Source organism: Amphiprion ocellaris, chromosome 17 (genome assembly GCF_022539595.1).
Source record: "Amphiprion ocellaris isolate individual 3 ecotype Okinawa chromosome 17, ASM2253959v1, whole genome shotgun sequence".
In the NCBI taxonomy this organism is placed as follows: Eukaryota; Metazoa; Chordata; class Actinopteri; family Pomacentridae; genus Amphiprion; species Amphiprion ocellaris.
In genome coordinates, this window is record NC_072782.1 from 20,180,104 (window position 1) to 20,204,401 (window position 24,298).

At 41.2% G+C, this 24,298-nt stretch overlaps 1 protein-coding gene across 3 annotated transcripts in view; it reads right to left on the minus strand.

Annotated features, from left to right (window-relative positions):
* Nucleotides 1-24,298, minus strand: part of LOC111565803 (membrane-associated phosphatidylinositol transfer protein 2) — a 189,019-nt gene that overhangs the window by 79,070 nt on the left and 85,651 nt on the right. The window lies entirely within an intron of this gene.

Sequence of the window (24,298 nt, forward strand, 5' to 3'; positions counted from 1 at the left end):
AAAATATCAGAACAGGAAAAATATAAGAGCAGTACAAAATTGTAAGCCGCCTGACCCACAGCCCTGGAGAGGTGAGCATCAACTTTTAAGGCTTACAGACTGGTGGCAGCAGTGTTTTTGCTCATCTTCGATGCTAATTAGCCAAGGCAGTCAACTAGCTACGTTGGTGGAAAACTTCCACGGGCGATACAAGAATATTGTCTACGGATATCTTTTTGTGCACACCCAGAGTTTCTACCTGGCCGTTTTAGTTGGACAGTATTTTCATGTCGCAGCAGCAAGCAACGGCTGGAGGAGTTGAGGACAACTCCAGCGCTAATGGCGATGCTCCGGAGGGCACGGCAGCCCCGCAGGACACATCAAAGACAGTATTTCACTACCGAGTGGAATTGCCGCCATGTTTTCATGGCGACGGAAAGGACAAAGCAAATTTTACTCTTTGGAAAACCAGATTGGAGCTGGCAGTTAAAGCCTGCGCAGATGGACAGCAGCCACATATTGCTACAATACTTCCCACTCGCCTTAGTGGAGATGCATTAGCATACTGGTTATCACTTTCGCCACAAGTACAAGAAGACTATGAACAATGTGTGGCAAAACTCAATGATGTTTTTGGCAGGAAGGAATTTTTGCTTCATTTTCAAACTTTTGTTAATGCAAGACAACGCCTGCCCAAAGAACTATTAGAAGTTTATGCTGCAGAAATCACAAGGCTAGTACTAGAAGCTTTTCCCAACTATGGCGAGGCAGCTATTGCCATGGAACGTTTCAGAAGATTTGTTGCCGGACCCTGTTCTTCAATCAAAATGTCATGAGCATGGTGCAGCTACATTGGAATAGGCTCTGGCAGTGGCATGCAAATGTGAACGTGCCCAAGAGGCTCTGAGACTCCTTCCACCTCCTTCCTCAGTGAGTACCACACTGTATGCTACACCGCAAGTATCCAGAGAAGAGCTACTGTCTGCTATGGTGTCCACAAAAAATGAAAAGAGCCAGACAGACCACTCTGATGAACTTTTCGATGCAATAACGCAGCTTTCCAAAGATGTTCAGACTCTGAAGCTGCATGTTGTTTCACAAAAACATAATGTGAGCCATTCCAGACATGATGAACACTCTGACTACTACAGAGGTGATCGCGGCAGAGAGAGGTATCGACACACTCCATCAGTGTCTCCTGTTTGAGACGCCCACTCAACTACACCCACCTACAACCGGTCCAGCAGGTCCCACAGTGACTACAGCTTCTCCCGGCGTTCACCGGACTACCCCTGCTGTCAACACTCATGTGGACCATCATCCTCACTTCACCACCAGGACTGTGCCTATAGCTACGAGAGGTGCTCCAGACCCCGCAGCCCAGAGAGATGGTATCCTCCTCATCGTGGCGACAGTTCTTCACCATATCGTGACTATGACCGTGACTCTAATTATGACTCAGGTAGACGCCGGTCCCCATCTGCACACTCAGGCAGGGATAGACAAAGACAATATGACAGAGATCAGCATGTGACCTTTAGGGAAGACCACCACAAACAGGGAAACGATTGGTAGCAGGCGCTAAGGGCCAAGTGTCTGCTTCTAGTGGCGAGGTCCAGGCTAAACGTGTACAGCACTCCAAACCTAGGGCATTCACATGCAATGTACTGGCCATTATTGAAAATGTGGCTACAAAAGTATACATCGATTCTGGCTCAGACATCTCTCTGATTAGTGAAGCCTTTAGATTGTCAATCCCCTCTCTGAGAACTAAAATACTACAACGACTTCAAGTTGTCCCTAGAGCTGTGACAGGTGACTACTTAGACAACCTAGGCACCTCTCTCTATGAATGTGAGGCTAGGCAGTGAGATGTTTACACACACAGTCCAGGTTGTCAGGAATGTTACACAGCCTGTCATATTAGGCTGGGACTTCTTACTTGCACATTTTGCTGTCTTAGATCTGAAAGAAGGTGCTCTCAAAGTGGGTAACCGTGCAAGTGTTCCACTTTTGTGTGCTACAGAAACAGCCCCTTTAAGTTGCAATGCCATTACTGTGACCCCACTCTTAGTGCCTGCCATGTCACAAATGACTGTTCTAGCTCAAGTACAACCCACCATTGGCATGCCTGACTATAACATGGACTATACTGGTGTTATTGAAACAGGGCCACCCAGTTCCCACGGCTTACTGGCTGCACGTACTGGTGCTCCAGTTCAAGCAAGTTTTACATATGTTGGAGTTATGAATCCAACTACCTCTGATTTACACGTACCCACTGACACTGAACTAGGTGATTTTTATCCCCTAGGCCAGGACTGTGATGATGACTACTGCATAGTTGAGACCAATGTAAATGCAGTTACTACCCATGTTGAGCCGTCTACACAGCAGTTGTTGTCAGACGTTAACCTAAATGACTCAGTTTTAACAACTGAGCAGACACAAAAGCTCCAGTCTTTACTTTTATCTTACTGTGACATGTTTAGTGCACATGACCATGACTATGGGCGAACAGACCGAGTTAAGCACAGTATCAGGACTGGTGACACTCCCCCAATCAAGCAGAGAGCGTACCAGGCCTCCCCAAACATCCAAGGAGAGATCGACAGGCAAGTCCAACAGCTCCTGGAACGGGATGTCATCGAGGAGAGCTACAGCCCATGGTCCTCCTCGGTTGTTTTGGTACGTAAGAAGGACGGTACCTACTGATTCTGCATTGACTACAGAAAGCTAAATGCAGCCACTATCAAAGAGTCATACCCCCTGCCATGTCCAGCAGAGGCACTCGACAGTCTGTCAGGCTCCTGTTGGTTCAGCACCATGGACTTCTCAAGTGGATATTGGCAGGTTGAGCTCGAGCCGCAGGACAGAGAGAAGACAGCATTCAACACTGGGAGCGGTCTCTATCAGTTCAAAGTTATGCCAATGGGACTGACAAATGCCTCCCCACCATCATTCCAGAGACTAATGGAATTAGTCCTTCACGGCTTGCATTGGAAGGACTGCCTAATCTATTTAGATGATGTGCTAGTCTTTAGCCAAACCTTCAGCGACCACCTCAAGACCCTTGGTGAAGTTTTTGGCCAGTTCAGATCAGCTGGTCTTAAACTAAAACCAAAGAAATGTCACCTGGCCCAAACCGAAGTGATTTTTCTTGGACATGTTGTCTCCAGCCATGGACTCCAGCCAGATGTGAAGAACCTGGAAAAAGTATGCAAGTGGCCATCTCCTAGGACTGTCACAGAAGTGAGAGCATTTGTTGGACTGTGCTTCTACTGTCGTAGGTTTGTTAAAAACTTTCCTATCATTGCTGCTCCACTTCACTCACTGACTCATAAAGGTGCTACTTTTAGATGGACAATTGAGTGTGAGAATGCTTTTCAGTAACTGAAACATGCTCTTACTAACCCACCAGTTGTGGCACATCCTAGCTTTTCGCAACCCTTCTTGCTATACACTGACGCGTCACTAGAGGGCATAGGGGCAGTGTTAGCCCAGAGACAGGACAATAAAGAAAATGTTATTGCCTATGCGAGCCACACCCTGAATTCCTCAGAAAGGAAATGGTCAACTTTTGATCGTGAATTGTTTGCAGTTGTTTGGTCTGTGAGACACTTTAAACACTTTCTTTCAGGCAGTTCCTTTGTTGTGATCACAGACCACAAGCCCCTACTAAGCCTGAAGAAGACCACAGTGGACACTGAACCCACAGGCAGACGCAGTAGATGGATCCTGGAACTGGACGTCTATGACTACACTATCACACGTCGGAAAGGTAGACAGCATGCTAACGCTGATGCCTTGTCCAGACGTCCCAGCACAGACAATATTGACAAAACTGAACAGTGTGTTACTGTGGCTGTCGCTGACACACATACCGCTGCAGACACTGACACATGACAGTCTAACTTCGGAAATCAGCAGTACACTGTCTATTGACACTGAACACTTACAACAACAGCAACAGAATGATGAGTGTCTTAGTACAGTCATTTCCTGGGTAAAAGACAGGGAAAGTAGGCCCCCGATTGGTAAACTGAGGAAATCCTCCCCTTCATTGAGAAAACTGTGGCATGAGTATCCCAACCTCCCCATTAGACATGGGATTCTCTGTAGAAAGACTAAGCAGAGTCCCAACTCACCTGTGAACTTTCAAGTTGTTCTTCCAAAAGTACTTGTCCCCACAGCCTCAGCTGCCTTACATGGGAGTCAGTTAAGTGGACATTTAAATGCGGAACACACGTCAGAGCTAGATGTATCTGTTATTGGCCTTACATTGCTCGGGACGTGCCTCCCTTCTCAAAAACGAGGTTCTCCTGTACCCAATGAACGTGCCCCGCTTCAGCCTATCCAAGCAGACAGACCCTTTCAGAAAGTTGCTGCTGATATCACTGAGTTACCTGTTACATCTCAGGGCAATAGGTATGCTTTGGTCATGACAGACTATTTTACACGCTATGCAAACCTGTTTCCAATGAAAGACCAACGTGCCCTTACAGTAGCAAAAATCATTTTTCAGGATTATGTCACACACCATGGTGTGCCTGAGTCGATTCACACAGACCAGGGTAGACAGTTTGAATCGGACCTTGTCAAGCAACTGTGTCAGTTGCTGGGGATAACCAAAACACGCACCACCCCATACCATGCACAATCAGATGGCATGGTGGAGAGACTGAACAGGACTTTGAAAGACCAACTGGCTAAGTACATAGCACAAACTGGTGGTGAATGGGATCAGTTTCTTCCACAAGTGGAACTTGCATGTAACTCAGGGTTTTCCCCATTCTTCCTGGTACACGGTAGGGAACCTAACTTGCCACTGGACGTTATATTGAACTGTAGTCCAACAGTGACCCCACCTACACCAGGTACACCTGCGGCTTATGCAGCTTATCTGTCTTCACGTCTGACACATGCATTTGCAGCTCAAAGCTCAGCACTTCGCAAGTTGCGTCAAAAGTTACAATACGACAAGAAGGTTGTTTTCCGTCCACACGAGCCAGGGGACCTTGTCCTCCTGGATGATCCAGCTCAGAAGATGAACAAACTGGCTCCAAGATGGAAAGGGCCATTTGTCATTTTGAAAAGCATGAAAAAAGATGGACATCCCAGTGTTACCTATGAGATTACAGATCCTAGGAAAGCACATTCACGGAAATGGATTGTACACCATAACAGACTCAAAGAGTACAAAGGGAATTTGCAAAATATCCCAAGAGAGACATTTTCACCCGGACTGGACAATGCTCCCTCAGCAGCACCTCCTGTTACTGCTTTGTCAGGTGCCTTGCCTTTTCACCCACCCACCCCTACATATATGCCACCAAGGACTGGGCAATCCACTTCAGCATCTGTCATTGAGACAGCTCCTCAGAGTGCACCACCCTCTCCTCCCCGTTCTCCCATGGTTTCCCAGCCCAGTGTGTCCCCACCTGCTTCTTCAGTTGCCCATCCTGTTGTGTCCCACTCTGGACGCAGGATTTGTCGCCCACATAAGTACAGAGACTTTGTTACATGATGAGTTTCATACTGCTGATGTTTGTAGTTGTGCCCATTGTTTATTGTCCAGCACTGGTATGGTACTGTGTTCTATGTATTTTCTGGTTAATGATGATCTACAAAACTAAAGAAAAAAAATTTTTTTTTAAATTGTACTCCACTTTAAGGAAATGATGAACATTCATTGCGGATGTCTGCATCTGTTATATTGTTTACAGGGTTATACAAGACCTGTTTACCTGTTTATATCAGTTATGTTGTGCCTTTTGCACGCCTTTGAGGTCTTTCATTGAAATGTGGACATTTCATCTGTGGCAGAGGAAGACTGTAACAATGGATTTAGGTATGATTATGTTAATTTACATTTACTTTACTGTGTTCATTATTTTGGGGTTTATTTATGTTGTGTCTTGAATCTTATTTCACAGATTATTTTAAGTATTTGCTAGATTATTGTTTTGGGTTTCCTTATTGCCATACTTAGTGTCCCATATATTTGTTCCGGTTTCATGTTGTTTCTAGTACGACGCCGTGAGGAGGGCGCGCCAGGTCAACGTTGTGTGCCAAGCTGGAATAAAAAGCCGACTGATAACTGTCCTGCCATTTTGGTGATGTTATAGCACAGAGGACAGCAAAATATCAGAACAGGAAAAATATAAGAGCAGTACAAAATTGTAAGCCGCCTGACCCACAGCGCTGGAGAGGTGAGCATCAACTTTTAAGGCTTACAATGTCGAGCATCAGCTCTCCATTTTTCCCAATGTTTATATGGTAACTTAGAAACAACTGTCTTCATATTACTTGGCATATCCAACTCATGCATATGATGAAGCTCCTCCATTGCATTGCAGCACCCACGTAGGAACAAAGCATAGGCTTATAATGATTTGGCATCCTCTGATTTTATTGTTGGCCAAGCTAAAGCCTTTTTAATATATGCCATGGCAATTTTGTAGTTGTTGCCAAAATGTTCTTGGATAAGAGCTTTAGCCACAATACAGCCACGCTCAGGGTCCATGTGCTGGCAACTTTGCACCAGTTCTTGGTTGCCCTTTTATGAACTGCTCCAGGTAGTAAAGGCAGTCAGCTTTACTTGCTTTTTCCTCAACACCTTGCTCAAACGCTTTGACAAAGGCTTTGAACTGGAATGGATCACCTTCAAATGCTGGAATTTCTCTTGCTGGCAGAGAAAGCAAGCGCTGTTGGTGCACTAAGGCAGTTGTTATTTCATTTTGTTTGTGCATAATACTAACAACATCACGAGATGAAAACTGATCCTTATGTTGATTATCCATATTTTGCTTCCTGTTTTGAATTACCCAATCACTTGTTGTAACAGGCTGTAAAACCTTTGATGTTTCCAAAGGTTTTGTTTCCATTGCTGGTTGTTTAAATTGTGGCATTGACCACTCTCTTTTCTCTTCTGTTTTACAGGATGCAGGCTCATACTCCTTTGCCATTGGGCTGAGTGCATTTTGTACCAGTTTCCTTCTTTCTCTTTCAAAATAAGAGTTCAATGCCATCCATTGATGCCTGAGAACAGCCCTGTCCCTCAGAAGCCTGCAAAACTGCCAACTTAGCATCTGATGCAGCCAGTTCTGTCATCATCTCAAGTTGTTCCTTTTTCCTTTTGATTTGCTGCTCCTGTTCCTCCAGTGTGTGTCGTTCCTTTAAAGCAGCCATTCGGACCAAAAGTGTAGCTCTTTTCGCTGCTGCTTTTATTTTTACTGAGGAAGCAGTACTTGACCTGTTACTTGTGTAACTTTTGTTTGAATGTTTACCCATGTTACAGACACTGTCATTGGGTTCAAGATCATCATGTTCACCACCAACATCATTATTTCCATTTTCAGACACACGGTTTTCATTTGATTTTACCCACTCTCCAACACTGTAAACAAATTCATCGTTAAACATCATTTTAGCTTTCATCCATGTTTCATGTCTTTCTTTTTCTTCTGGTGGTAACAACCCCATTAAAGAATCATGCATACACTTTATTTCACCACATAGTTCATAAAACTCATTCAGAGATTTTTGTACCTCATCAGTTTTACCACTTTGCATTAAATCTTTTATCGTTTTTCTTAAAGTGGTTGCTTTTTTTAGCTTAGTTTTTCTACCACATTGCAGTTGGTCTATCTTGTCAGCAAGTCCTTTAGCAGACAGTTTAACCACCCATTTCCTTGTCAGCGTATCACTACAGCCGGCCTCAGAGTCCAGGTTGCCAGCCACAGCTGACACACTGACGTCCGGCTGTGTGTCACTCAATGCACAATCCTCCATTTAAGTCTGACAGTTCACTTAATACACAGTCAATGTTTTTCCACTTCAGCAACCAATGCATTGGGATTACGCCGTAATGTGTGCACACTATTGTATTTTTATATGGCCATCATTATAAATGGTAGCACTACACATACCTATTTCAGAAGATTGATCATTCAAAGCCGCTACCGTGAAGCTCCTCCGTGTCCTCACCGGCGTGGACATGCTCTTCTCCCGCAGCTGGGTCCAAGAATGCAGGTAAACAGGCGATGATTCTCTCAGGTGCCTCCTCCAAGCCTCCGCCACCGTCATGCCTCCCCTGTCCTCGTGCCGTCGCCAGCAAAACGCAACAAAAGAAGTCCTAGCAGCCGTTGTTGAACTTAGCAGCCGTTGCAGTTTTTGACTTGTGTTAAAGGGGCTAAGCCAATGCTTTAAGCCACTGAGAGCATCCAACCGGGAATCATAAAAACGTAATTGACGTGCTTAATAACCGTACTCATGAATGAAAGTCCAACTCTTTTTAACTTGCCTTGAACACAGTGTCTTTATTCGTTTCCCAAAAAACTCCAAAGTGCACAAATTCCCATTCACAAGTTTCGGCGTTCGGCATTCAGTGTACAGCGGTCCGCGTTCAGCGTTTAGCAGTCAAAAACTGATTTGTCCCTTCCGGCTGGAAACCCTACCTAGCCACAAAGGTTCCTACCTTATATAGGTAAAACTGAAAATCAATTAATTACGAGTGAAACCCACTGACACCAATATAATTACAGAGCAATTTCAAATCTGCTCCTACACCTATACTAATGTCATGATCCCTGCCCCTGAGCCTGTTCCTTTGCCTCTTTCCCTCTTTTCCTTCTTTCTTTGTCCTTCTGTATCTATTTTGACCTGCCTGGCTCCCTGTATCTGTCTATCATCTCTCCATCCTGTCTCTCTCTCCCTGTTCACTCGCCCTCTTGCTCTCCCTGCTTCACCTGCCTGCACTCTGCTCCCAGCTGATTACTGCAATGAGGGTCAGCTGCAGTAATCAGCTCACTCTGCTCACCTGCTCACGATTTCACCTCCTGCCATTTAAACTCAGTTCATTCAGTCACTCCTTGCCAGATCATAGAGATTGTCACCTTCCCGCTTCCCTCCAGACTCTGTTCCTTCATGGACTCCATTCCCCCCCTCCTGGATTTCCCACACATGGACTCAGTTCTCCTCCCGGATCCTCGCCAGCCGTGCTTCAGTCTCCAGCCAGTTGTTCCTGTCTCGTCTCCATTTGCCCCTGGATTTCCTTAGCCTGCTTTCCCCTCTGTGTTCAGTTCCGCCAATCTTGTGAGTACCCCTTCTTAGCTTAGTTTTGTTAATTCAGTTAGTTTTGCAGACTTCTGTTTTTGTATTCATAGTGTTTGTAGAGTTTTTGAGTAGTCTGATTTAGTTCTGTCTGAGATGTTTCACCATACTGAATGTACCTTCCAAACAACTAGCTGACAACTATTTTTGTACCATGTTGCGATTACTTTATCGAGCCAGTCTTTTTTATTTTTCTCTCAGTCTCTCTTGCTGTCCCCTCTCTGCACTGTGGAAGCATTGCCTCCAGTGCTGCTGAAAACTGAATCCTTGTCAACAGTTGGTCACAGCTAAGTCAATCAGGGTGACTGAGTTGACCTGAGAGGTGCAGAATTGAATGCATTTATTTATTGGTAAATTTTTCGAACGAGACATGTAGAACAGATTTTGTTAAATATCACAATTTACTTGACAGAACCATACATCACACCTGATAGTTCACAGACCAGTTCAGTCTGACATTTTTTTTTTCTGTTTTTACAGTTTATTGCTCTGATAAATTGTGTCATCTAGGAAATTTTAAAAGGAAAACATGCTTTTTAAAATCTGTCGGGAGTTTCAGAAAATTAAACATTGGTTCTTTCGTCAGTCTGAGGATACATGCAGAAATTAGCTGCCTGGAACAGATATTTTGCTAACTGCATTAGGGATCGCCATCTCGAGATAATTGCTGGCTGACCAAATCACCTTGCATATTCATCCACGCACGCTGGTTTGTTTACATGTGCGCGGTTGTGAGTGTCTGTTTAACATGTATTCATGGTGGAAAGGTCATAGCAAACAAGATGTCCAGGAGATATCTGGCATTGCAGAGTGATACGGGAAAGATAAGACAATAAAACAACAGTACACAACTTAGGCCAAAGTAGCCATATATATGTAAAATGATGTATTAAAAACATACATGTACATTTACCTTTTGCAAAAGCCTTCATACATATTGCACTTAAAAGAGCACCTTAATGTACCTCATGTAAAATAGATGAACAATGACGACAGAATGGAACATTGGGATCCAGACATGAGCTATGGAGATCAAAAACATTGACAGATGCATCAAGAGTTTAGATTGAGCTGTTTGTTGAGCGTTGTGACAGAAGTGGGAAAAGAAAATATAAAGTTAAAGCAGTTTAAAATGGTTGCGCTTGAATTTGCAGGCGGTTAAATCCACCTGAAGGTAGAAGTGTTCATTCTGGAAAGAAAATTTGCAAGGGGTCATTAAGGATGTTGTGTGCATGTCTGACATTTTTTTCATTTAATGAAGGCAGGGTTAATCAAAATCTGCAAAACACCGTAAAAATCTGGCAGCAAGGATGCTAGAAAAAATGTTAATGTAAATTTAAGTTTTAATTTCTGTGCTTTTACTGGATATTATCTGTAATTTAACAAAACAGGGAAAATCGGTAAAATAACAATAAACTGTTAATAAAATTGCACTTAAAAAATGTTCTTTACAGTGCATGACAAACAATTTGGATGCAAACTGACCTTTTAAAGTATAAATTCTCTAACAGACTGCGGTTTTAATTAGTTAATTATACTACGGAGGTTTAATCTTATTGTTGAATGACCACACTGATGCTGCGTTCTGGTTTCAAACTAATGATTGAAAATCTATTTTATTCCTTCCACTGTAATGTGCAGTAGGTCGACAAGTGGTGCTACGTGAATATAAATTATCATGATCATTATTAACAGCAAGAGCAGGGTGTTTGGGGTCAAGAATGAGAGCTCAGATTGAACACGGAGCTTTCTCTCCTGTAGACTTCAGGGAGGCGATATCGGTAATGAAGGTCAGAGGAGGCAAACGGCTGGAAAATTGCTGTAATCTAGCAGGTAATGTAATTTAGGTGAGGAGCTGAGGACCTTAAATTACCCTCTTCGTGTCTATGTCCCTTCTGGCAAGAGAGCACCGAGGATCTGTATTAATAACGCACATCTCAGAGCCCAGAGTAAAAGGTTCTACGGCATCACTCCAGGGAGGTTAGTGGATCTTTATGAAAACGGAGGTGAATCTGAAAGAAAGTTGTACTCTTACACAACAGCCACAACTGCCAATGACAAGACAAGAGATCTGAAGCTACACAAGATCAGGCTGTCAGTGGGCAGGCCTGCAGACAGCAGTGTTCGTACATCTGCTTCAGTGTAATGTAACCGTCAGCTCCCTCTTTGCTGCTTTACTCAAAAACCGCTGTCAGGTGCAACAACAGTGGCTTCTAAACCAAGGGTGCTGCATCTGCTGTTAAAGCGTGTGCTCTGGTGTTTGGCCAGCATCAAAATGAAGAAATTTGAAAAGTACACCAAGTATTTCATTAGGAACACCAGTGCACCTGCTTCATGCAAAAATAAAAAATAAAAAAAAATTTTAAAAATCCTGTAGACACAGGTCAGAATGGGGCTGGTCTGAGCATTTCTGAATCTGCTGATCTCCTGAATTTTCACCCAAACAGTCTCTAGAGATTACTGTCTTGTAGATGATGGTCAGACATGCTGAGCCAGGCAGAAAGGCTACAAGAAGTCAGATATCTACTTTTTTATAACTGTGCTGAGCAGAAAAGCAGCACAGACTCACAATACAATGGACTCCAACAGCAGAAGACCATGTCAGGCTCCACTCCTTTCAGCTGAGAACTGGTCTCACTTGGCCAGCCTATTATGTACAAATTAATGATTTGACTTTGCCTGCTATAAGGGAGACAAAATGCCCTAGCTTGTTTGTGTTTCTTTAACCCGTTGATGCACAACATGGGTCAGGAGATACCCATTTTCCATTGAATATGGGTCACTTTTGACCCATGTTGTGCATCAAAGGGTTAAACTAATCACTATTGTTTTGGGTGGAGCTAAATGAAGAAGGCTGCAACTGTGTCTCTGCAAAACACTGATAGGGGAACCTTGTTTGATGGAACAGTTTCACATGCAGGGATGAAAGCTTTATTATTACAAACTGTAATCACTGCAAAAGTAAATGCCACAAAAACCAATGAAAAACGTCTGATCGGATCACGCTGCTTTCCAACATTGGATGCTTGGATGAACATATGGCACTGCAATGTCACGACAGATGATTGACAGATGCTCTTCAATGAGAATCCAACACAGACTCCTACAACTGTGCAAAATGTTCAATTTAGATTAACAATGGTTAGTGTTAAAGCTTCTCGGAAGCTTCCAGAGTTATCATGGGGGAGATGGTATTTCTTGAGGTGCAGTCACAAGTTGTTTTGATCTTGAAATTTGATTTGATATTCCAGATACTCTAAATGTAAGAGGGTCCATTTTTAGAACAATTTCTGCTCGGCTATCGCTGACTTGCTGGAAATTTTTACAGCATACTCACATTTACACATATGGACACCTATAAAGATAGCTGTGTTTTGTTGCTTGATATAGCTATCATACTATGTGACATAAATTGAATTTGGCACTAAAATTTGAAGCTGCATTAGAGTGAAAATATCTCTGAACTATGGAAGATAAAAGACTGAATAATTTACTGTTTTTTTTCTGGGCTGATGTTTCAATTGAGCTGTGTTTGTTTTGCAGGATCAAAAATAAATCAATCTCCCTATGAAAAACATACTCTGAATTGTTGTGCAGCACTGGTTGAAATTCAACTTCTGATAATATAGTGGAGAATCTCACCTTTCATATTTAGCCTGGTACATTATTACAATAAACAATCATATACATTTGGAAAAAAGTGGAACATTGTGGCAACTGGAGTGACAGAAAAGTTTTATTGCATCTCAAATCATCAAATTTTCAGAACAATTTCTGCTCAACCATCTCTGACATTCCAGAAATTTTTATAGCATAAACTGTGGCTATTTATGAAGAACTTTGTGAAAGTTTTGATATATAAAATATTTTCCAAGAAAAAATATATTTTTTAAATTGCCTGCTGACCCACTTTCATCACCTTTTTTTCACATATTTAATATATAAATATATATATAATATATAAGACTATGTTTGGATGACCATATCTCAAGAATTATAAAAGATGAAAGCCTAAAATGTTCACAGCTATTTCTCATCATATCATTGATTTCAAATCTGCAATACTGGACAAGAATGACAAAAAGTTTCTGATTATGGGTAAGTTGAAATATATTTTAAAAATGAAGCTGTCAGAAAAAGTCCAATCGTTGAATGACTGGTGATATTTATCTTATATCTCTGAACTGTATGTACTTATATTTCACAAAAATGCAAAACAAAACGTGTAGAATAATCTGCTGTATATATGTGGGAACGAATTCAGTGGTAAAGTTATTCTCATGATCACTGTGAAAAGTATTTGATAAGATCACAAAGGATTCTCTGCTTTATGTTCTATTGGGAATGAACTTGGCCTTCAAGACAAAAGGTAGAACCTGGAAGCTAAAGCACAGGAAGTTAAACTGTGGGAATGCGCATAATTATAGGAACTGCTTTAAAGTTTACCCTCAAGCATTTATTTCAATAACTTTATGAATTCAACAAGTATAATAGTTTAACCCTCCTGTTGTCTTCATTTACGTGCACCAAAAAATATTGTTTCCTTGTCTGAAAAAAATCCAAAAATTCAGAAAAAATTTTTCACACATTTCAGAAAATCTGCAAAACCTTCAGGAAGAAAATTCTAATAATTCCTTAAAAGTTTCCCTGAAAAGTTTTATTTAACAAAAAAAAAAAAAAAAAAAATCCCCCAAATTTGGCAAGAAAATTCTTGTAAATATTTTCAAAAAATTTGTAAAAATCTTCCAAAAAAATCCTAAAAATAGTCATTCCTCAAATGAATTAAACCCTGCAACAGTTGAGAATAAGTGTCTCCTTAAAACCAAGGTGCATTAGAAGGCAAGTATCCTTTCCCACCCAAACGACTCACTCAATCACTCTCATTCATACCACAGACAACAGAATGGGGAAAAGAGGAGGGGGAGAAACACTAATAATAAGAGAAAAAGGAAAGATAATTTAAAAAAAAAATTATAAATAAACATAATCGTCAGCTCGGCGGTTCAATGGTTTTCAGCTTCGACGTGCAAGGTGTCTAAATGAAGTAGGAAGGGCAGCAAAATTTTTTGAAAGGCCTGTAGGGAACCCTTAAGGGAGAATCTGATTTTCTCGAGTCTCACGCAATGTAAAATTTCTTGAATCCATCTATTGTGTGTTGGTGGGGATGAGTGAGTCCATTTAAGGAGAATGAGCCTCCTGGCAAGCAAAGTGGTGGAAGCAATAACATGCTGTGAGGACTTGGACCAACCAAGTGCTGGGGGCAATCCAAAATGAGAAACGAGGGGGTCAGGGTTCACTGTACGACAGAGGACCCTTCCTAGTGTATTGAAGATGGCACGCCAGAATTCAGTGAGTTTGGGGCATGACCAAAACATGTGCATGTGGTCAGCCGGTGAGAGATTACATCTATTGCAGGAATTAACTCTGCCTGGATAAATTTCGGCTAATTTCGCATTGGTGAAGTGGCTCCTGTGTAAGATCTTGCACTGTAGGAGTTTGTGCCTGGCGCATATGGAGGACGTATGAACAAGAGTTAGCATACGTTCCCATTGTTCGTCAAGGATTGTGATCCCGAGGTCCTGGTCCCAGATAGCCCTTAGGGAGCTCAGGGAAGTCGGATTTATCCTAAAAATTGAGTCATAAAAAAATTGATGTTAGGGATTTTTGTGTTGTTTTAAGCAGGAGAAGGGAATCCATCAGGATCTCTGGGGGGCAGTTAGGAAAATGAGGGAACTGATTTTGCACAAAGTGCCAGATCTGGAAGAAATGGAATAAATGGGACTGAGGGAGATTGACTTTTTTTGATAAGTCTCCAAATGTAGGAAAAATACCATCAATATATAGGTCATCAAGACTGTGCAGACCCTTACCGGACCAGGATTCAAAGGCTAGGTCAGAACAAGATAGAAGAAATAAAAGGTTTCGATAAACTGGGGCTAGTTTTGATGAGGAGTGAAGGCCAAGTTGTTTCCTTAATTGACTCCAAATTTTCAAGGTCTTAGAAACAATGGAGTTCCGTGCTACTCGCTTAATTGGTAGAGGTAGCTGTGAGCACACCACTGACCATAACGAAGCATGTGAAGAAGCTAGTTCCATACAGGCCCATGAAGGGCGATCAATAGGAGCGATGTTAATGCTCCAGAAAAGGATTTTGTTGATATTACTAGCCCAGTAGTATCGCCGAAAGTCTGGTAAGGCCAGACCGCCGAGAGATCTGGGAAGTTGAAGAGTTGATCTTTTTATGCGAGCTCGTTTATTGCGCCACAAAAAGGAGTTAATCAATTGGTCGAGTGTGGGGGGAAAAAAAAGACTTGCGGACGAACACCGGAACGTGTTCGAAAACAAAGAAAACGGGGAAGTATCGTCATTTTAATCAGATTAATACGACCCAGTAGTGACAAAGGGATAGTGGACCACCTAATTAAATCTGGTTTACAGCGCTCAAGTAGCGGTTGAAAGTTTTTTGCAAATGATTCCGAGAATGATTTTGTTACAGTAATGCCTAGGTATTTTAATCCTTGGGTCGCTTTCCTGAAGAGGAGGAGGGTGGGATGGGGGTTCTCAGCAGGGGAGTTGATTGGAAGATACTCACTTTTGTGCAGGTTAATTTTATAGCCAGATAATTTCCTGAGTTGTTCTAAAATATCCAAGATGGCAGGGAGGGACGAAGCTGGATTGGTGATGTATAGCAGAAGGTCATCTGCATATAGAGATAGTTTGTGAGAGAGACCAAATCAAGAAATCCCTTCAAATTTCCTTTCGCTATGAAGCCATAGGGCTAAAGGTTCGACAGCAAGTGCAAACAAGGATGGGGAGAGAGGGCATCCCTGACAGGTGCCACGGGATAAAGAGAATAATTTAGATTTTATGCCATTAATATTGATACTAGCAACAGGGGCTGTGTAAAGAAGCTTAATCCATGATATGAAGTTGGAGTTAAAACCAAATTTATTTAAAACGAAGAACAGGTAGCCCCATTCCACGCGGCCAAATGCCTTCTCGGCGTCTAAAGATAGGATGATTTCGGCGGGGTTAGAGTCTGAAGAGGAGCAAATGATGTTTAGTAACCTTCTGGTGTTATGAAAGGACTGGTGTCCGGACACAAAACCGGTCTGGTCTGGGTTAATTAACGTCGGTGTGACCTTCTGGAGATGCATGGAGAGCACTTTGGATAATATTTTAAAGTCAACATTTAAGAGATAAATGGGTCTATAGCTGCTACAATGGAGAGGATCCTTGTCCTTCTTGAGCAACAAGGTTATTGATGCTTCTGAGAATGTATAAGGTAGTCGCTCATTTGCAAACGCATCATTGAATACTCTCACCAAAATAGGAGCTAGTATGTTGGAAAAAGTTTTGAAAAATTCTGTTGTGTATCCGTCTGGCCCAGGAGCCTTGAAGCTCTGTAACGAACTGATCGTTTCCTGGCCCTCGGTAACTGATATGGGAGCTCCTAGATTACAAAAGATGTCATTGTCTACCTGAGGGTATGTTAAACAGTCTAGCGAATTTGGTTCTGACCAGTTGTGGGGGGACATCTCGGACGAGTAAAGTGTTGAATAATAACAAGAAAAGGTATTACAAATTTCCTCAGGGTCCGTTCCAGAATTTGTAAGTTGGTCTGCAGAGGGAAAGAGTGATGTCTAAGAAACATTTTTAACATTTCTTTTTTTCCACCAAAAAATGTTCAAAGATTTCCCAAAAATGTTGAAAATGTGGACATCAGAAGTTTCGCTGTGAAAAATAGTTGTAAAATTTAACAAAAATAACTTTCTTTTCAATTTTATGACCAAGTATTTCATATGAAAAAGTATTCTACATGTTTGTTTTGGGCTGCACAGTGGCTTGGTGGTTAGCACCATCACCTTGCACCTAGAAGATGCCTGGTTCGCGGTCTATAGATAATGAATGGATGAATGGATGTTTTATTTTGTACTATTAGGCACATAATACATGACACATGGTTCAGAAACTATCACTGGTTGGCTTCCGTATTATCAGATTTTGTTAATGTGTGCTCAAAGATGGGACTTTTTTCAGTTTTCAACTCCCCCATGATCATAGATTATTTGATCTACTTGCCCAATTTTTCAGATCAATGACATTGTGAGAATTAACAGTGCTGAATATGAGTGGACAAGAACTACTAATGAATTTATCTCAGAAAATATTTCATATATCTAACTAAAATTTCACAGATACACTTTATATGATCCATAGTTAATGGTAAAAAGTTTCAAGCAAATTAGAGAATATCGAGCAAAATAATTATTTGAGATGAAATAACCCAAAAGTCATATTGCCTGGTCATTGATGAGAAACATAGGTTATTGACTAGCTATGTATATGTTCATGCCTAGAATAAAAAGCAATGCTGTCTAGAGATGTATTAAGGTGGTTAGTAAGGTTACAATTTAACATCCATGTAGAAATCTGACAAGACAAGAAGCTCAGTTTGCTGTGCAGTAGGGCTGAAATGATTCCTCGAGTTATTCAAGTAATTCGATTACTAAAATTCCTCAAGGCAAAATTCCCTGAATCGAGGCTTCATTTAATCAACTACATACTAGACCCCAGGTCACGAAATGGCAGACCGCGGTCCGAGGCCGGACCCAGACTTCATCGATACAAACTGGGTCCTTAAATTTGACGGGATGCTTCTAGTTTGACCAGCGCAGCTTTTCTATTGTTTATGGCAGGAGTGCCCAACCAGTCCGCGGTCTAAACGGTCGTCTAAACTAGCCATCGGTGAACTAAAACAAGGGCAGATTCAGCTACTGCATCGCTTATTTCTCGCTTCAAATGCTTTCAGAAATATTTTTCCCTCAAGTTTGCGGCCAAGCCACTATGTTTATCCCTCAACTGTGTTTATCTGACCCATCTGGTGGACTGTCAAGCTTACAGCTCGGTCACGTGACCATGTAGTGGCCTGCTGAAGCTCGAGCGCTGTCATGTGACAATGTTGTGGCCCGCCAGTGACCACGCGTTCGATTTTCAGATGCGACGCATTTACATGCAGAAAAAACGCATCTAGTGGCAATGTACCTTCACTGTATGTTTTCTGTAAGTATTCAGGCACCGTGCCTGAATTCCGGCATGCGGCGCCGGCCTTTGGCGGCTCGAAAAAAAAAAAAGATCGGACTACATTGCCAATCTACCAATGGAATGAGGGGAACACAGCTTTTGCTCTCAACCAAACTAATATACCTAGCCAATGGGAAGTAGGGTGTCCAGGACAGTTATTTCTGTTGCACAGCAAGCTCACTTCCGCTTTTGATGCTGTAACGCACATGCCTAGTGCGGAATCCGATTACTTGATTAATCACCAGAATAATCAATAGAATACTCAATTGCAAAAATAATCGATAGCTGCAGCCCTACTGCACAGTAAAGTGTTTTGGTGAATGAAGCTATAAATGCTCATTATGACACATCGGCAGTTGGTAATAATTTAAAACATGAATTACAAGTGGACAAAAAAGAGTGGATGCACACCAGCTGCAATAAAGTGAACATATACCATAAAAAATGAAGTGTTAACATTTATTCATGTTTAAATTGAGTTGTTCTGTTAACAAAATTCTAATTTTACCTGTAATTAGTCACATATTATAAAATGACAACTTCCAACTAAAATTACAGTAAAATTAAGTCAATATCACAAAACACATAGGTGCCTCGGGAGGATTTAGAGTCTCTGCAGCAGACGACAACCTCTATTCTTGAACTCTCCACTCTCAGATAAGGAAAACAATCTTTAATGGGAAGAAAAGTAAAGAGTTAGCAAAGTCTTAAAGTCCTTGACTGTACGACAAAGCGGGGATGTGATGTGGAAAACTAAGTCGAAGATCTGCATAAGAGTCAACTAGGCTGCAAAATACAGAGAGACATTTATCTACTTTACAAGGACAAATAAAGAAATAAGAACTAGAAAAAAGTAGGGAACTTCATGCTGTGCAGCCATGCCTGTGTTAACTTGCTGTATATTCATTTTAAATTCTAGTGGACATCAAAAAGTTTCCAAAGACACCAAACATGTCAAGCTGAATAGTTGGAAATCTTAGATGGAACAGTGTAACCATAAAACTTTGGTGTAAATACTTGAATCATTAAGTGGCTTGAGCTGATACAGAGCATATCTGTGATACCTTTAGTGTTATCTTTAAGCAAATCTGGATGCACGAGGGGTTTGAATAGTTTGGAGCCAAAGAAAGACAAGTAAAACAAAGTGAAGGAAAACGGAAAACCATGTCCAATTTGAGAAGTGCTACTAGCTTTGGTGGACCTCGCCTGGTGAATAATAATGGGCCCGGCTTTGCTGTGGGTCTTGTTTCTGCCAGGCTGAACTGTCCCTGAATAATTTATGTGACACCACAAGGTTAGCATAAACCAGGGTACATAACTTGCCCCCTCCTCCTCCTCCTCTTCCTCCTCAGGCCTTCTGGAGCCTCAGCAGAGCCTCATGCATCAAGTTTTACCGCTGGCTGCTCAGATGTTTCATACAGCTTCTCCCATAGCCCTTCTACCATTTTTCAAATCCTGAGATTTGAGTTTGGAGCTCACAACAGACAACAGTCATGTTTCAAACTGTCAGGTCACAGCTGAAATAAAGCTAAAATGCAATGGGAGTTCAGACACAAAAACACGTGTACAAAATTCTAAAATTAAGTTCAAAAATAGACAATCAATTCAGACGTTACCAGCACATTAATTGCTGTTATCAGCACAGATCATTCCTATATATATATATCCTCCTTCTCCTTCTAGTATCTCAGTAGACTCAGTATCATCCATTCTGATTACTGATGAACAGAAAGGGACCATGACAACTTGACAACGCAAATTGGAGAGACGTAGCAACAGGGTGTAGTATTTTTACCCAAACGATGTTCCTAAACCTAAGTAGGGGGTTTTGGTTCCTGAACCTACCCCAGCAGGTTTGGTTGGAAATGGAAATTGTATCATGTAGTTTTTCTGACTAAATTTAAACAAATAGTTTTGGTGTCTAAACCAAACACAGAGTGAAAAACAATTCAAAACAAAACTTGAATGAAAAAATAAAGCTCAAGCCTAGTAATCTTTCTGAGCCCTCCATTCTCCAATTGTAGACTTCTGTTCCTCTTTGCTGGTGCAAAATCGCAGCTAAGCATGAGTCGGGTAATAACGGATTTCTATTAAATAATGATCTACTGAACTGCAAATAGGAGAAGCAGGTTGCTACTGGCCGACATGTTGAAGAGTGATCTGCGATGATATTGGCCATGTAATCACCTAATAATATCTTAAATGGATGAATAAGAAGATCTTTCAGAAAATGTTTGAAGTTAGCTAGCTAAAATGTTGGTCTGTTGATCCACCACTTCGTTCTAGACTGACACATCTCAAAAACTATCTGATGGACTGGCACAGAGTACAGTAGTGGCATTTATGGTTCATAAGGATGAAGCCATTTTGAGTTTTAGAATAATATCTTAACCACTATTGGATGAATCACCATCAAATTTGGTTCAAACATTCATGTTTCCACCAGGATGGCCTGTGGAACTCTGGTAGTCTCCAGACTTTGATCGAGCTCCATTGTCTTTGGTTTATAACTAAATAGCTGCCAAACCAATGACATTCCAGCAATGCAAATATTACATGTTACTAAATATTATAAGCAGATGGTACCTTTTCAGTGGCTATTGAGGAACCTAATATATAGACAAATACACACGTGGACAAAATTGTTGGTACCCCTCGGTTAATGAAAGAAAAACCCACAATGGTCACAGAAATAATTTGAATCTGACAAAAGTAATAATAAATAAAAATTCTATGAAAATTAACCAAGGAAAATCAGGCATTGCTTCTGAACCATGGTTTAACAGAATTATTTTAAAAAATAAACTCATGAAACAGGCCTGGACAGAAATGATGTTACCCGTAACTTAATATTTTGTTGCACAACCATTTGAGACAATCACTGCAATCAAACGATTTCTGTAACTGTCAATGAGATTTCTGCACCTCTCAGCAGGTATTCTGGTCCACTCCACATGAGCAGACTGCTCCAGTTGTCTCAGGTTTGAAGGGAGCCTTCTCCAGACGGCATGTTTCAGCTCCTTCCACAGATATTCAATAGGATTTAGATCAGGGCTCATAGAAGGCCACTTCAGAAGAGTCCAGTGTTTTCCTCTTAGCCATTCTTGGCTGTTTTTATCTGTGTGTTTTGGCTCATTATCCTGTTGCAAGACCCATGACCTGCGACTGAGACCAAGCTTTCTGACACTGGGCAGCACATTTCTCTCTAGAATACCTTGATAGTCATGAGATTTCATTGTACCCTGCACGGATTCAAGACACCCTGTGCCAGATGCAGCAAAGCAGCCCCAGAACATAACAGAGCCTCCTCCATGTTTCACAGTAGGGACAGTGTTCTTTTCTTGATATGCTTCATTTTTGCGTCTGTGAACATAGAGCTGATGTGCCTTGCCAAAAATGTTCCAGTTTTGTCCATAGGACATTCTCCCAGAAGCTTGGTGGTTTGTCAACATGCAGTTTGGCAAATTCCAGTCTGGCTTTTTTAGGATTTGTTTTCAACAATGGTGTCCTCCTTGGTTGTTTCCCATGAAGTCCACTTTGGCTCAAACAACCACAGATGGTGCGATCTGACACTGATGTACTTTGACCTTGGAGTTCACCTTTAATGTCTTTAGAGGTTGTTCTGGGCTCTTTTGTTACCATTCGTATTATCCGTCTCTTCCATTTGTCATCAATTTTCCTCCTGCAGCCACGTCCAGGAAGGTTGGCTACAGTCCCATGGATCTTAAATTTCTGAATAATATGTGCAACTGTAGTCACAGGAACATCAAGCTGCTTGGAGATGGTCTTATAGCCTTTACCTTTAATATGCTTGTCTATAATTTTCTTTCTAACCTCCTGAGACAACTCTCTGCTTCGCTTCCTCTGGTCCATGTTTAGTGTGGTACACACCATGTCACCAAACAGCACAATGACTACTTGTAACTCTATAAATAGGCCAACTGACTGATGTTGTAGACACCTGTGATGCTAATTAGAGGACACACCTTGATTGAACATGTCCCTATGGTCACATTATTTTCAGTCTAGGGGTACCATCAGTTTTGTCCAGGCCTGTTTCATGAGTTTATTTTTTGAAATAATTCTGTTAAACCACAGTTCAATAGCAATGTCTGATTTTCATTGGTTAATTTTCATAGAATTTTTATTTATTATTACTTTTGTCAGATTCAAATTATTTCTGTGACCATTGTGGGTTTTTCTTTCATTAACCGAGGGGTACCAACAATTTTGTCCACCATAAATCCCTGTCATTGGCATTGAGATTAGGAAGACGTGTAATGTAGTCCAATAGGATGCCACATCTGTGAAACTTTAGATCCTAATTATTTTGTTGAAACTGATCTAAGACTACATTTTTTAAGGTGTATGTAGGGCTGTCACAGCATGAAACTTTAGTTGACAATTAATTGTTATATAAATGATTTAATTGTCTTTTTCTACTCATTTTACACCACTGTTAGTGTTATTAGTGGTATTGCCACCTTTGAACAACACCTTTTTGATGCAAGTCTGACAACTTATGTCCTCCAAGTTACAGAGCTCTAAACCCTAGTGTGCCCACAGCTATGTGCAGTGTTTGGCTTTGTACCTAGGTCCATGATGTTAATGTCAAAAATTGTTCACTGACATGCAGTAGGTCTAAAATCTGAAGTTCATGGTATGAAATCTTAGAAGAACGAGGAGGAGGATGCAATGGCAATGGAAATAGTGACTGAAACATGGTATTTCTGTACAAACTATACTATGAAATATAGGTGAAAAAGTCCATAAATAAGTTTTAGAATTGTTTAGTTCAATTTAGAAAAAATGCTCTGTAATTACCTGAAACAAATGTTTTTTAGAAAATATTTTTCAAACACCAAGACATGGTACATCGTACATTGTACTACTTTCTGCAGTAGATTAATCCACATTTGATGGTCCAGTGAGAATTTACAGCAGGAGGACGGTGTGTATGTGGGACTGAGTGACTTAAATTCATATTAATTCTATTTATGTAGTGCAAATTCACAACATAAGTCATCTCGGTACACTTCACACAGTAAGGTCAAAGCCTTACAATATCATATTACAGAGAAGAACCCATTGATTCCGTTTAAGCATGTACTTAGTAACCGTGAAAATCAGCTGCAGTGTGTTTATTTCAATTTAGGAACATGTCAGGCAGTGCAAAGGTGTGGCTCCCTGATGTGTATTTAATAGCTTTTGGACAACAATGTTCTCAGTGCTCTGTAGGAGAAATTAAAATATGTAAAAACATCAGATTGATCTCTTTGCATTTTCAAAATTTTGAAAATTGCTCCTCTAAATTTTCCATTTTAGTGGTGGAAAGACCGTTTCTGTCAGAGACAACTGCATTAAACTGTGAAGTGTTCATGTTATTGTGTCCACCCTCTGCAACATGAATGATGCATGTAACATATAACTGCATTTAGCATTAAGAGTTATGGACACAGTGTTGTCATGGTAATGCCGACTGCACCATCTCTGTCTTGTCCATACCACAAACAAAATGATGGCAGCTGCTGCCACGGTCTTGCTGATGTCACCGGTTACCGTGGCAACTGGCGCCCAGCTGTGACGCTGAGTGGTAAGGAGGGGTCTGGCAGTGTGTTGTGCAATATCAAAGCTGATTGATCCCTTTGCATATGTATGTCTATACTTCTGATCAAAGGTTGGAAATAATAAAATTAGACATTCAGAAATAAAAAGAAATGTTTAAGTGAAATTTCTTGCTTTTATACTGTGAGTCCAAGAGTTCGACAGTCTAAAAACGTTTAGAAACACAAATGTTTACAAAAATGTTTCAGATTCTGGTCTATTTCCAGGTCAACAATCAAACTTAAGCAGATTAGTAACAGCGGCTGATATTTGTACAAAAGGTTGTATAATTCTACTGAAACAGCATTTAGGTGACACTGGATTTAATCTACTCACCAAAGCAACTTGCAGCCATTTTTTATCTGTTCTAAACATCCATCCATCCATTTTTTATACACTGCTTTAACCTCTGTAGGGTCGTAGGGGGACTGGAGTCTATCCCAGCTGACTAAGGGTGAAGGCAGAGTTCACCCTGGACAGGTCACCAGTCTATCACAGGGCAGCACAGAAAGACAGA